This window comes from Lissotriton helveticus, chromosome 2_1 (genome assembly GCF_964261635.1).
Source record: "Lissotriton helveticus chromosome 2_1, aLisHel1.1, whole genome shotgun sequence".
Taxonomy (NCBI): Eukaryota; Metazoa; Chordata; class Amphibia; order Caudata; family Salamandridae; genus Lissotriton; species Lissotriton helveticus.
Window position 1 is genome coordinate 334,000,216 of NC_136059.1, and position 9,110 is coordinate 334,009,325.

At 49.6% G+C, this 9,110-nt stretch overlaps 1 protein-coding gene across 1 annotated transcript in view; it reads right to left on the bottom strand.

The window, feature by feature from the left end:
- LOC144819343 (uncharacterized) overlaps positions 1-8,631 on the bottom strand; it is a 122,593-nt gene extending 113,962 nt beyond the window's left edge. The window contains exon 1 of the mRNA XM_078677284.1: positions 8,580-8,631. The gene's annotated coding sequence lies outside the window, so the exon portion shown is untranslated. The remainder of the gene's footprint in view (positions 1-8,579) is intronic.
- Between the last annotated feature and the right edge of the window lie 479 nt (positions 8,632-9,110).

Here is a 9,110-nt window from a genome sequence, read left to right on the forward strand (position 1 = left end):
AGGAAATTCCAGACACCTAAGGGGTGGAATGCTCCAGAACCTTCCCCTACTTCGAAGTGGGCACCAGGTATAAATATTGGACCCTCACACCCAGCTCTTCAGAGCACCTCTGTACCTGTGGAAAACTCAAAAGGACTGCTGTGCTATTCTGCAACAAAAAGGACTGCTACTCTGTTGCCTGCTGTCCTTCATCTTGAGTGAAAGACCTAGATCTGCATCTTGAATCCAGGACCAACAAAGTGACTCCAAGGGCTATTTGGCTGGCCTCCTGATCAGGGACAGAAAAGGCTCCAACCACCTTGAGCCCGGCACCTGGATTCTGTCTGCTATGAGTAATATCCTCCAAGAGATGCCATCCCAGTCCTGGGCCCTTGGAAGTTGGCCTGACAGTGCTCTGCCAGCCCAGTTGTGATCCACATCTTTTCGCAGTCCCAGTTTGGAATCACTCAGTGCGAAGCATCCCCAACGGCACACCGCATGGTGCAGGCAGCCCACACCCCCCTCGGAATCGGCACTGCCCAATACATCTTTGATGCAGGACTTCACATTAGAAGCCCCTCCAGTAGCGGCCACTCGTCTTGCAAAGCCATGGAGTAGGGAGAAGGGGAACACAAACAAAAAACTGAATTATAAATAAACAACTTACCTGTTGTGGCAGCTGCTGCCTTGCTCACGATCTTTGAGTCCCAAGCAGAAACTGCTGCACACTGCGCAGATTCCCAGCTCCCAACCCCAGCGTTGCTCACAAGTAGGGAATACTATTCCCCACACGTGAGCAGTGCTGGGATTGGTCTGAGCACCTTGGTTTGGTGCTCAGACATAGACTGGGAGCCTGTGTTGGTTTCTCCACCAAGCTGTGCAACACAGCCAGGTGGAGAAAGACTAAAGGGGTCATTAGGATGGCAGGCGGACTTTGCCCGCCTGCCATCCTCACGGGGATTGGGACCGCCCACCATAAGGGCGGGGGTCCGGTGGTGGGAATTAGGATGCGCCCACCTCAGCGGCGGGAGCATCCCTCATTTTTAACATTGTGGCGGGCGGCGCTCTCAGCACCGCCCGCCACAATGCTAAAAATGCATGTATGCATTTGCATACACGAAGCGCAGGCACCACGTGGTGCCTGCCGCTTTGTGTATGCAAATGTTGGGGGGTAATAGACACCGCCACCATATTAAACCTTTTCCGCCCGGCCGCAAGGCGACCGGGGCAGAAAAGCGGCAGACGGTGTTTCCGTCGGGCGGATCGCCACTGCCACCATGGCGGTGGGGATCTGCCCGACATCGTAATGGGCCCCTAAGTGCGCATGATGGTTTGGCCGGCCCTATAGGGCCGGGTCAACCGTCATGCACACTTGGCAGTGCTCATCACTCCCCCTCCTCCCTAGTTCTGCAGCTGCAGCCATCCGTATGGGTAGCTACAGCCATCCCTCGGTTCGCAGCCTGCAGGGCTACAAACAAAATGATAATAAAAATGTTTAATTATAATTCTATTTTTGTCCTTTGCCTCTGCTGGCTATCAGCGGGGGGGAATGATGCTCCTCCGCCATAACAGAAGAGCGACCATTGAGCCCCTCATCAATGGCGTCCTTGATGACGATACAAAACTTTGCAATGCTCTGCATTGCATTGCAGCCTTGCAACTTTGCATTGCATTGCATTGCAATTGCATTGCATTGCAGCCTTGAAGCCCCTTGGAACTTCCACTGTTCCATTCTCGACATGGGATCTCGCAATGCACAGCAAATCAGGGTTTACGTTACTTTGTTCAGCTGGCCTAACTTGGTCTCTGTTTCCGACCCGTGCTCTATCATGATCTGCCTGAACTTGTGACTTCAGATAACCGTAGTTGGCTCTGTACTTTTATGCAGTATTTTCACTTAAATCTGGTCCTTTATGAGACAAATGTCGTCGATAGTGGCGATGAAGGAAATCTCAGTTCTGTGGTTTGATCTAAATCCTGATTGGGATGGGTCCAGGAGATTGCTGGCTTTGATGTGCTGGGCCAGTGATTCGCTGGGAAGGGTAGCAGGAAGATGGGTCAGTACTTTGCTGGTGTTTTCAGATTCACAGTAGTTTTTTCAGTAGTAGTAAGATGGTGGCTTGTTTCCATTTATCCGGGAAGGTAGAGATAGTGAGAGAGTCATTGGGGATCAGGCCTATGGCAGTGCAGATGTGTTTGAGTTCTTTGGTGAAGATGAAGTAGTGGCTGGGGTCTGAGGGAGATCCCGAGTGGATAGAGCGCGTGTTGAACCTGGTTTCCATGGGGTGATGGTGGGTCAGCATGTCAGGGCAATTTTAGGTTTGTTCTCATCTTTGTGTTGGAGGGCTGCTAGACTGCAGAGGTCTGACAGGATGCAAAGTGTTTCACTTTCTGCGACAATACAGAGCGAGCTCAGAGCAGAGCTTCTGCAAGAGGGTGATGGTCAGTGGACCCGGCGGAATGGGAAATTCATTTCTTCACTATGGAGAAAAGTTCCTTTGAGCTATTGCTGTATTGTTAATCCATTCTGATTGTTGGTGGTTGTGTTGGAGGAAAGATTTGTAAGTCTGTCTGTTGTGGTAATTGTGGGTGAGTCTCCATTGGTGCTCCTGCTGTTCGCAGTGATGGTTAGTGAGCAGCAAGTCACATATGTATCAACTAGCTTGATATATGGTCCAGAAGGCGGTGGTGGTTTGGAGTGGGACCAGGGTGTCCGTGCAAGAGGTGATCCAAATGTTGATGGATTCGGGGAGGTTTCCTTGGTGCTTCAGGTGGTGGGTTTGGAGTTATGTGGTCTAATTTTCCAGGTAGGTTCTGTATGTCAAAGTATGGCAAAGTATGGGCACGATGAGGGCATCATTTGTTATTGCATGCATCATTCTTCATTGATGTCCCAGTCGTGGGCAGGCTATGAGTCCCATCCGTGTGCAAGTCGTGAGCAGACTACGGGTCGCACAAGTCACATTTTTTTTTTTTAAGTTGTGGGGAGACTGAGAGTTGCATGCATTAGACCAGGGGTCTCCAAACAGTTGATTGCGAGCTACCGGTAGCTCAACAACAACCTGCCAGTAGCTTGCATCCCAATGCCAGCTTTTGTACTCTGTCATTGTCATTATGTTTATTTTTAGGCCTTTTTGGTCTCTTATCTGTTCTAGCAAAGTGGATGACGTCCGCCTGGTATGAGCAGTGCGTGATTCAATCAAGCTGAGACTCTCTGCCCTGCTGCGGCATCAGAGATACCACGTGGCATGTCACAGCATGCATCACAGCAATAACTAAACAAGATCCAGTCCCGGTGACCATCACCCGGCAGTGCCCACACCTGATTCACAGGGGTGGTGCCTTTCCTTTTATTTCTGGCAACTGCTAGGCGCGCCTGCCCGCTATGACTACGCAGGGTCATGGACACTGGGGTTGGCAGCTTGCAATGGTTATTCCTGGTGGCAGCAGCTGCTACGGTTAAGTGTCACCTTCAGTGGCAGCTGGTGGACTTGGAAAGTGGTGGGGCGAAAGACTCTGCGGACACCCATTTCAAAAGTCCCTGCCTTTCTACTATTTGGTGCTGTGCTCCCTGAAGTACAGATCTCCTCAAGCTCCGAGCACTGGTGCTTCTCATACCTCATTGTGCATAAATAAAAGAACACATCTACACATACATTATCACTGTTACCTTAGACATAGCCTTATGGCCCCATCACATGTTTCTCACCCCTCGAACACTGCTTACGACAGCCAAACTCTTCCCACATAAGCTGCTCTCTAGCCCAGCAGCGTAACCATTGTGAGACCTCTTGCTAGAAGATGGTAAATGCCCAGGTAAATGTAAGCATAACTCACAAATCTCTGCTTCAGTGCACGTTTAAGCATGGCCACAAGTTTGCCACAATTGTTTGAAGAGCACCTCTGAACCTCACACAACTCCCAAATTCTTTCCATAAACCACACAATAAATCCAAACTTGGCAAACCATGCACAGCAAAGAGAGTACCCTCTTTCCTTAAAATCAAAAGCTCTTTGGAGCCTTGTCAGTGATAAAAGGCACTATACAAGAGTTACAATACAATGAAATACACTTGCTGGCATAGCAACAAACCATTATCCCTTGCTGGCACAGAGGTTTTCCCCATCCAACTGAATGTGAATTGAGGGTTGTTCAGTAACTTTGGGGCTGTACGAGACTATTTTCCTAAGTTTCTTTAAAGTTGGTAGTACATTTGTAATAATGTCAGATAGTAATGCACTTCACAATTCTCTGCTGCTGGAGTGATATGTAACACATGCTGTACAATAATGCGGCATACATTAGGTATTGAAATTATGCAAACCGTGTCCCGGACATATAAAACTTAATTCACAAGCCCTGTATCCTGATGTTCACCCAGGTATGCAACTTTCCCCTGCAGCAACCAAAGCCAGTGAAATCCTGAGTGCATTGCAGCACAGCGTCGCTGTGCAGCGTAAGCCCAGATGGAGAAGCTCCGCATGAACTGAAACCACATGCGGTAGAATAATTGCCAAAAAACTGACTTGTCACCCAAAAATCACAACTAGCATTGTCTCTATATTGGGAAGAGTGACTAAGGCCACAGTCCGAAGTTTGCATATTCGCCACCTGTCCGTCACAGCAGGTTACTTTGGTGAAATTGCCTTTCCCTTCACCTCAAGGGGCATAGATTTCCCCAGATTCAAATGGACGTCCACAGAAGAGAGCGTTGGGAAGCAGGCGCAGAATAATACAAAAAAAGATGGTGAAACAAGAAGGTGCTTAAAATCTGCAGGTGCATTCGCTTACCACCTTAACCGCTGCGGCAATTCCGCCGCGGTGCAGGTGTTCTAAAGAATGGGCAGGGCTGCGACGGCCGTTGGCCGTTCGCAGCACCAGGGAGGGAGTGGCTGACGGGAGCACACAATGGTTAACAATGAAATGCATCTGGTAAAATAAAACAACACACAGGAGACAGCTACAAAAACCACCTTACCTGACAGCCGTTCCGCGCCGCCTCTGCTCCCCTTGGCACCTTCACGAACGGCACTGGTGTGGCAACCTCTCTCAGCCAATACTGGTACTGCTCCAGCAGTGCCAGGATTGGCTTTGCAGGGTTACTAGCTGCCCGCCTGCCCATTAGGAGACCGAGATTTGAGTCTTTGCTCAACCCTTGCCCTTCTAATGGGCTTGCGCAAGCCAGAGGAGACACTAGTGCACAAGAATGGGCACAGCGGAAAAATATGCCGCCCTTTACCAGACATGCACACTTATGCTGCTGCCTGCTGCCCCTGGTCTGACAATGCATGTCAGTCAACATGACGCTGGACCGCCCACCCCCTTCAGAATCTGAAGGGGGTGGGCGGTCTGGCGTCATGCTGACTGACATGATTGTCAGTTCTCTCTCGGCATCTCTAAACTTAAGTAAACTGATTTGATTTGATATGATCTGATTATCGGATTTGTAGAGCGCATGAATGCCCAGGGGCGTCTTGGCGCTGGAAATGACTGAGACTGTCTGAGCGTGGAGGCATTGTGCATATACCTGTGCCAAGCTAGACAGAAAAGAACCAGGACTTTAGGCTCTTTCTGAAAGCTAGCAAAGATGGGCTGTTTTTTATTTCTGCAGGAAGTTTGTTCCAGGTTATCGCTTAGTGCAGTAGGAAACCTCCCCCCCCCCATCTAAGTTGTTTAAATCTGGGAGTCCTGAGGAGGTTAGCACTGCTGGATCTTAGGGTCCTGGGTGGTTCGTACTGTACCATGTTTGTTTTCAGAAAATGCTGGCCTGAACCATGCAGGGCTTTGTATGCCAGGCAGGCTAACTTAAATTTAATTATTTTCTCAACCGGTAGCCAGTGTAGACTTCAAAGTCTAGAGGCCACCGGTTCGAACCTGGGGATGTTCAGTATCAGCCTGGCAGCAGCGTTCTGTAGACGCTGAAGTTTTAGAAGGAGCTGTTTTTAGAGCCCTGCATATAAGACGTTCCCATAATCCATTTTGGAAAGGGCCAGCATAGTTACCAGTGTTTTACAGGTGTCAGGTGGAATATGTGGCAGTAGTTTTCGAATAAGCTTCAGCGTGAACCAGACCGAGGAGGCGAGACTGTTACTTTGGGCCTTAAACTTGATATTAGAATCAAACATGAATCCAAGGTTCCTTACGCTGTCCACAGGTGATGGGCAGCTGCCTAAACCGTCAGGCCACCAGATGTCAGCGTCGGCCCCCAGCAGCATGACCTCAGACTTATCTCTGTTTAATTTCAGGCGATTCGCTTGCATCCAGAGACTGACCTGATTTATGCAAAACCGGAATTTATCTGCTGTCTCAGAGGTGTTGTGGGAAATGGCCACCACTATTTGTGTGTCATCCGCGTAGGAAATTGGAAGGAAACCGTGTTCCCTGATAATGTTTGCTGAAGGGGCAGTGTAAACATTGAAAAGGGTGTGGCTTAGAGAGGGGCCCTGGGGAACCCCCCAGGGGGATTTGAATGATTTTGAAGAAAAGTTGGGAGTTCAGGTGTTTTTCTAGAATTTTTGCCGGGAAGGGGATTCTCGAGATCGGTCTGTAGTTAGCTGGGATCGAAGGGTCAAGGTTCGGTTTTTTGAGGAGTGGGAGAAGGGAGGCGGCTTTCCAGACCTTAGGAAAACAGGTAGACTCAATAATCCTAGTGAGGAGCAGCTGAAGTTGCTTACTGAGCCGATCTGGGAACATGTGCAAAACTTTGGGGGGACACGGGTCCAGGGGGGCCCGTGACTTAATGGTTAGTATGAGTTGGAACACCTGATCCGCTGAAGGGGCGGAAAACTGAAACTCTGCTTTCACTGGCTCTGCGTGTTTTCCTGTATCGGGCTGAGGATCTCCAATAGTCCGTTGGGGATAGGGATCGAGTCGTATACGAGCTTTACTTTATCCATGAAAAAGTGGCCCAGGTTATTACAAAGCCCTGTACTGCCTTCTATCTGCTTGGCCGCAGTCTTGGTGATGTTTCTGACCGTGGCAAAGAGCTCTTTACTGGAGTTATTGGCCTCCTTGATTTTCTTTACAAAGAAAGCCGATTTTTCTTCAGTTATAAGTTTCTTATAGGTGGCTAATGTCTTGCAATAGATATCTTTCTCCCTGTCCTCGTAGTTAGCCCTCCATCTCCTTTCAGCCCGCCTACAAGTCTGTTTTTGCAATCTGAGTTTTTCTGAGAACCAAGGCTCGGAAATTTTTCTCCCTTTAATGAGTTTAGTTTTAAGAGGTGCGACAGACAGCACTGCCGCTTTGATCCAGTTATGTACTTGGTCCATAGCAAGATTGCTTTCCTGGGCTAGCCCTGAAACTGTCGCGACAAGGTGCTCGTGAAGTTTGGCAATGTTAATTTTATCCCATTCTTGGAAGGAGAATTGCTTGCGCTGGGGGGTCCTAGCGGTATAGGTCTGGTCGATAGTTAAGGTAAAATTGACGACTTTATGGTTCGACCAGAGGACCAGGATAACATCGCCTACTATGATATTGGGGTTAGACGAAAAGATCCCATCTAAAATGTGGCCTGCGGAATGCGTTCCTTGATGTACCAGTTGGGACAGACCACAGCTAGCCATAGTCTCTGAAATGAGAGCTGTGTTATTATCTGAGGCTTTTTCAAGATGAATATTGAAGTCTCCCAAGATGATGTAATCAGCCCCTGCGAGACTAGATTCAAGAGCAGGGCCTAGGGATTGAGATAGGGGGTTTCTAGCTTTAGGCGGCCTGTACAGCAAAAGGCCGTCAAATGTGTAGTTATGTGTGATGCTAATTTTTAAAGGAAGGGACTCTCACTCCGGGGAGCAGCGAGCCTCCAGGCCCGAACGTGTAATCCCTCTTTGCTGATGATGGCTAAGCTTCCCCCTCGTTTCCCGATTCGATCAGCCCGAAGAGTAGAGTATCCCCCGGGGACTGCTAGTGACAGGTCTATCTCTGAGGCTTTGTTAGCCCAGGTCTCTGTTATAAACAGCAGATCAAAGTTGTGAGTGTCGATGAGGTTGGCCACCTCTGTATTGTGCTTTACTAGGGATCTTTCGTTCAACAGAGCAGCTTTTATCTGTGTACGTTTGTGCGTTCTGACCTGCTGGTGTTGAACTGCGGCTGTCCTGCAAGGCACGTAACTAAAGGACAGTGGGCAGTTTGGGCAGTGTTTGATTTCATCTATTGGATTATGAGTGGTGCAGGACGACCTAGACCAAAGTTGTATTAGATCTGTGCCATTGTAAACCCTCCTGTTTTCTTTAATCCCGATTTGGGCAGGGGTTCTGGCCCTGGGCCCGGGCCAGGCGCGGACGGGCGCAGACGGGCTTGCCTTTGGCGCGCCACCGGTGCGCCCGCTGCGCGTCCGTCTGATCATGGGATTTATGGTCTGCGGGCTTGAACAACTAGCACGCTCACCCGGGAATTGCCACCGTACCGGAAGTGAGGGCGTGCTGACCGCACCCTCCGCCCCCTCCGTTCAATTGGCACTTGCCGCGACGGACCGGGGGGCATAGGCGAGCAGCACTGCAAAGGATGCACAAGTGACTTAAAATGCTTTTGCAAAGGATGCACAAGTGAGTTCAAATGCTTTTTGTAGTTAAAAACCAGCAGAGTATTCTAAGAAAGTTACCGGCAGCGAGCCCCTCGATGACAGCGTTACTGCAGTTCAAAGTCGATTAGACTCCGTGTCCGCGCTGACTGAGCCTCAAGTAGTCTGCGGGCTTGAACAACTGGCACGCTCACCCCGGGAATTGCCACCATACCGGAAGTGAGGGCCTGCTGACCGCGCCCTCCGCCGCCTCCGTTTTATCGGAACTTGCCGTGACGGACCGGGAGGCATAGGCGAGCAGCACTGCAAAGGATGCACAAGTGAGTTAAAATGCTTTTGCAAAGGATGCACAAGTGAGTTAAAATGCTTTTTGTAGTTAAAAACCAGCAGAGTATTCTAAGAATGTTACCGGCAGCGAGCCCCTCAATGACAGCGCTATGGCAGTCCAAAGTCGATTAGACTTAAACTGAGTCAGTTTACTTAAGTTCAGCGACACCGAGGGAGCTGCGGGCGCGGGTGTGGGGGCAACGCCTTAATGGGCGCACTGCCACAGGTCACCTTTTAACCATGTGAGACAGAGGAAGTCACGCTCTTGGGTGCTGCATGGACTAG